This window comes from Quercus lobata, chromosome 8, assembly GCF_001633185.2.
Source record: "Quercus lobata isolate SW786 chromosome 8, ValleyOak3.0 Primary Assembly, whole genome shotgun sequence".
NCBI lineage: Eukaryota > Viridiplantae > Streptophyta > Magnoliopsida > Fagales > Fagaceae > Quercus > Quercus lobata.
Window position 1 is genome coordinate 23,482,499 of NC_044911.1, and position 6,000 is coordinate 23,488,498.

A 6,000-nucleotide genomic window follows, 5' to 3' on the forward strand; every position below is an offset into this window, starting at 1 on the left:
TTTGAAATACATGTGGGTGAAAAAGTGTGTAATGTTGTTTAAAAACTGAAAATATGTAGATAGTCTACCAAACATGACCTTAATTTCTTGAAATATGTGTATTGAATTAAGTAGAGCTTTTAGAGAAGGCCAAGGCTCAGATTGGTGTGAATGCCATGTCCCATGGGCATTAGACTACAAGTGAGTTGAGACTTTCTTATAGGAAATTGTACAAATTGGTTTATAGTTTGCAGTGACGGCTCTAGGAATTTTTTCAGGGTGTTCCTCAACAAGTATAAATTACACAATCTAATAAAAAGAAAAATTTGTATATTGACAACAACAACAATAAAAAAGCATACAAATACATAAAGTTTACAATTGTCTTCTACGTGGTTTTCTTATCAAATAGTTGTCATAATTCTAGTAAAAGAATAAACAATAAACTATAAGTTCATTTGAAATATTAATAAAATTATTAATTATTGTTGTTTAGTTGTTTCATTAATTTGTTTGTCTTTTATAAACTATAATTTATTATATTGTTATTTCATTAATTATAAAATTATTAATTATTGTTTAGCCTAACATAATTTAATTTGTTTGTTTTTTATAATGTATTGTTTCATTATAGTTTAGCCTAACATAATTTAGTTGTTTAATTTGTTTATTAATTGACTTCTATAATTTGTTATGTGTATAATTAATATGTATAATGTAATTAAAAGTTGAGTGGGCCAATCAAGTGATAAACCCAAGCCTTAAATTATACTCATGTCATAACCCAAACCATAAACCAAGGCCCACCCTTTAATATAATTTTATTTTTAATAATTTTTTTTTCCCTTTTCCTTTGTTTTCTCTGTCAGGTCTTATTTTAACTTATGTGTCATTTTTACTTTAACCTTTTTTTCTCTCCTTCACACGTGCTTTACATCTTATCTCTATCCTATCTCTTTTAGATTTTTCTTTAGATCTACTTTCCTCTTTTCTTTCTTCGTCCTTATTTCTTAGTCACATCTTTTCTTCTCTCTCAATGTTCTCCTTAAGCATCATTTTACGCCGCCACCATGCTTCTTTCAACAAGCATCATTCATCCCTAATAGCACCTCCATGCTCCTCTCTCAAGCTGCCTCTACCTAGAACAACGTCTCCTCACCTCTATTACTGATCTATATCTGCTTTGTTTGGATTATAGGTTTATATTTTCATTATTTTGTATGGGAAATCAAGAGTTTTTGTTTTACCCCGGAATCCGTTTACCGGCCGAAATTCAGTATTTAACCCGGTACGGCTGAAACATCTCTAGTATAATCGGTATTTAAACTAGTAAGAAATAACAGCATTTCGGTACCGTCCTAATCACCGGTACGGAAAATTCTAGTTGTACCGGCCGGTACGGTACGGAATTAACTTCCTTGCTTTTTTTCCTTGGTGGGCTTGCTCTGTTACAATTTTTTTTTTTTTTTAGGTTTTAGTTCAAAATTTTTTTTCCCCTTGAAAGTAGAACAAATAAATTTATTTTATTTTATTTAAGAGTGTTACTAATTTTGATTGAGGGTGTTCCTAATTTTTTTTAAGGGTAAATAAATAAATTTTTTTAACTATTATATATAATTTTTTTAATTATTATATATAATATATATATTTTTTCCGGTTAGGGTGTTCCTGGGAACACCTTGGCCTGAATGTGGCACTGCCATTGATAGTTTGGAAATTGTCTTCGTTATTGTTGTAGTAAAAGGTTATCATGGTGGCTTGAGGAACGAGACAAATAATGTTGTCTTTCTCTCTCTATTACATTGAGACACAATAATGTTGGCTGATGAAACCTGGTTGCTAACTAAGAAACGTCGTGGAGGTAGAATGGATCATTGGATTTGAACTTATCTGATATTTAGTTTGTTAATCAGCTTAGAATTGGTTGATAACAATATTTATAAGGAATAATAATAGTACTGCTTTATCACACTGGTGGAGAGAATTAGAGTCTTGGAGAGGAACTACACCAGAAAAGCAATTATTGGAAGTAAAATGTAAGATATTGATAAGGGTAAATTTGAGAAAGATATTAGTCTTAAGATAAAACTGTCGAGCTCAAAGAACCCGTCAGCTTTACTATACAGAAGACGACAACTCTGCCCCCAAACCGACGGCTTTCAACTGGACGACCAAACCACTCGGACATGATAGAAAGCTGATGGGGTGAAGAAGCTCTTGATGGATCCAGCGTGGCTTTTTGCTTGGGCTCCACGAATAGATATATAAGGAAATATCTTATGCCCAACGGTTAACCCTAATCAAAAGAGTCCCTATAAGGAAAAGATCCCGCAAAATACGCACATTAACAAGGATCTTCCCCACAAGGAAAGACCCTTTCTGCCAAGAAACAAATGTTAATTCTACATTACTATAAAAACCCTAAAGCCCTCACAAACCAAGGTATGCATAATTTCTCCCAGCTTAGGCACTCTAGAGTTGTGAAAGTTCTCTAACTTGACCTTCGGAGGGCATTTGGCTGGTAACACATCGGTACTCTCTTAAGGTTTTCTTTTTCTATGTTGTTCAGGTGTTGTCTCGAGCACGTGAGGACTGTGTGACTTACTAATGATTTTTGGAATTATCAGTTGGCACCATTTGTGAGGAACACAACTTGTAAGCCATACTATCACTTCCCAGACAAAGAGTTGCATGGTATTTACTTGCTCGATGGCGACCACCAACAATGTTCAAGGAGACGAACCACGCACCACCACCCTCGAGAGACAGGTTCAAACTCTCGCCACTGCTGTAGAACGCCCCACCATGATCTAGAGGAGTAGTTGTGCCAAAAGAACGCGAGGCTTAACACCCAGGAGGAGGACCAAGAAGGCACCAGCACTAAGAGAAGGGACCAAGAGGGGTCGGAAGGTAGCAATGCCCCAAGCAGACCAGAGTGACAAGACATGAGCCATCCATTCGCTGCAGATATGGCTCCACCTCACATGGTTGTCGAGATGCAGATGATGAAGGAACGTATGGACTTCATGATGAATGCCCTCAGAGGACGGGTGTTTAGTGACCTCGATGACTTGGTCCATCGAATTGATTCACCATTCACTGCATCTGTCACTTCGTTCTCCCTTCCACCGAAGTTCCGTATGCCGCAGGTGGAGACCTACGACGGATCTAAGGATCCCCTAGATCACTTGGAGTCTTTCAAGACCTTGATGCATCTGCATGGAGTGGCAAACGAGATCATGTACAGAGCCTTCCCCACTACGTTGAAGGGCCTCACAAGGATTTGGTTCAACAGGTTGATGCCCAACTCCATTATTACCTTTAAGGAGTTAAGTGCCTAGTTTTCCTCACACTTTATCGGGGGACACAGGTATAAAAAATCTACTGCATGTCTGATGAGCATTAAGCAGCGGGAGGATGAGATGGTGAGGTTTTACATAACCTGCTTTAACAAAGAGGCTTTCTTAATCGATGAAGCTGACGACAAGATACTCGTGGCCATATTCACGAATGGGCTACGAAAGGGTAACTTTCTATTTTCTTTATTTAAGAACGACCTAAAAACCATGTCGGAGGTGCTTTATAGGGCTACTAAGTACATGAATGCGGAAGATGCGTAGCTGGCTCGAGAAGAAAAGCCCAAGAATAGGAAAAGACAAGAGGACGTACGGTAGGATAGGGGCGAAAGATGGCTAGGACCGGAGAACGGCGGGGGGACAGGAGCTTGCTTGCTCACTCCCAAGTGCAAGAGATCGTAGCAATATATTTCTCGGAGTACCGAGGTCGAACCACAAGGAGCAGGGTAAATTCAAAGACAATATAATTAAATAACAATTTGAGTGAAGAAGAAAAATACTTTTGCTTGGTGATTGTTAACAAGAATAATAATAAAAACTGATTTTAATCAATAATGTAAATACTAGGGCATCAGGGTGTTTCCCTATATCGATATGAAATTCTTTGTGATCTAAGAAAATATCTATTTCATAATTGATTGTTCTTATACAATTAAAAACTTATGATTCGGTTGAACTGAGACAATTCAAGAACGCATGATAACCTTGATTGATAATGCAGTTAGAAAAGTTTTCAGAAAAACCCATTCACTTTAAATCCTAATTTCTATTTGAAACTATTAGAAATTCATCTAAACAATAAGAAAAACATGATTCAACTTATTGAAAGCATTGAAGAACTAATACATCAAAAGAAATCTAATTGAACAATCAAATATGTCGTTGATAAAATCCTAGAAAGAATCACATTAAATATTCATACCGTATAGAAGAAACATAACCCCTAGCCCTAGCAAAGAGTTTAGGCTGCCATTAGAGAAAGGAAAATACAAGGTTTTCTCTCCAAAATTCGTTCTACTAGCCTCCCTTCAAAACCCTAATGTCTAAGTGTCCAAAGAAAATAAAACATTTACTATTTTAATTTCCGTCCAGGTTTACAGTGGTAAATTGTGAGTTAATTTCGGCCTTCAAAAATTGAGAATTTCGAAAAACTCAAAACTGGAAAGTTGTGGATATTTAAGTCACGGTTCCAACCCATCTAGCCTTGTGTCAATTGAATTTTTGAGGAGAGAGATATGTCCAAAATACTGATCAGTGCTCAAATCAGATTTTTCCTTTTCAGATTCTACTTCTTTGATTTCTTTCCTTATTTGAAGCTTCCAATCATGGTAGATGATCCAAGCACTCCAGTTACGCCTCCTTAGACATTTAAGCATGGTCCTTTAGCTCCACTTTAATTCTAGTTTGGCCTCCATTCTCTCACAAATTCCTATAAACTCATCTTTCTCACATAATTTCCTGAAAGTAGAAAATTACACACAATGAATAGCATTTTTTTCAAGAAATTATGTAAAGATAAATAATAGGGACTAATGCAAATCATGGCTTAATTATACAAATTAACCATAATAATAAGAAGATAACGCCCATAAAAATATATAACAAGTATACATTTTAAGGTGTTATCACACCCCCCAACTTAAATCTTGCTAGTCCCTAGCAATCCACAAAGCACCCATGTCTATTAAAAGTGAAAAATTAAAACTAAAATACAAGCCACTTTCGTAGGCTACACAACTGCACTTCCCATGTGCAGCAAGTCTTTGAACCCCTAGGTCACCCTAATGGACGAGTTTACTCTTGTGAGGGTTTGCAGTGACTCTACCCACAAAAGTCAAAGGTTTCCTGAAAATTCTTGCAACAAATGTTAGTCTGCTTTATCATTATATCATACAAATGAACTTTCAATTTTGAGTTGGGATACTATTCATCATATTAAAGAGCTTTCACTAGCTTCACTTTTGGAGTGTGTGTGTGCATAGCCCATCCAATCAAACCGGCTTTTCCAAACATGCATAGACCAAGAATAATCTAGATTAGAGCCTCTACTCCAAAACCTCTCTTAAATCATCAACACTCTGAAAGAACGCACATAGAAGTAATGGTTTCTCTCTTTAAATCACATGTGAACAAGCAAGAGGTAGGCTTCATCAGAGAAGTCCGCAAATTGCAAGAGGTAGGCTTCATCAGAGAAGTTTACTACCCTGACTGGCAGCGAATGTGGTGATAGTCAAGAAAGCCAACGGGAAGTGGAGAATGTGCATGGAATTTACAGACCTAAACAAAGCATGCCCCAAGGATAGTTACCCTCTCCCGCAGGTTGACGTCTTGGTACATTCTATGGCTCAACACCAGTTACTGAGTTTCATGGATGCTTTTTCTGGTTATAACCATATCAAAATGGACGAGGTGGATCAGGAGAAGACTTCATTCATCACCAACTAAGGCCTCTTCTGCTACAAAGTGATGTCATTCGGCCTCAAGAACGCGGGCGCGACATATCAGAGGCTTATGAACAAGATGTTCGCACATCATATTGGAAGAAACGTCTAAGTTTACGTTGATGACATGTTGGTAAAAAATCGAAAAAGGACGATCATTTGGATGATCTCAGGGAAACCTTCGACACCTTTCGTTCTTACAACATGAAGCTCAATTCGGGAAA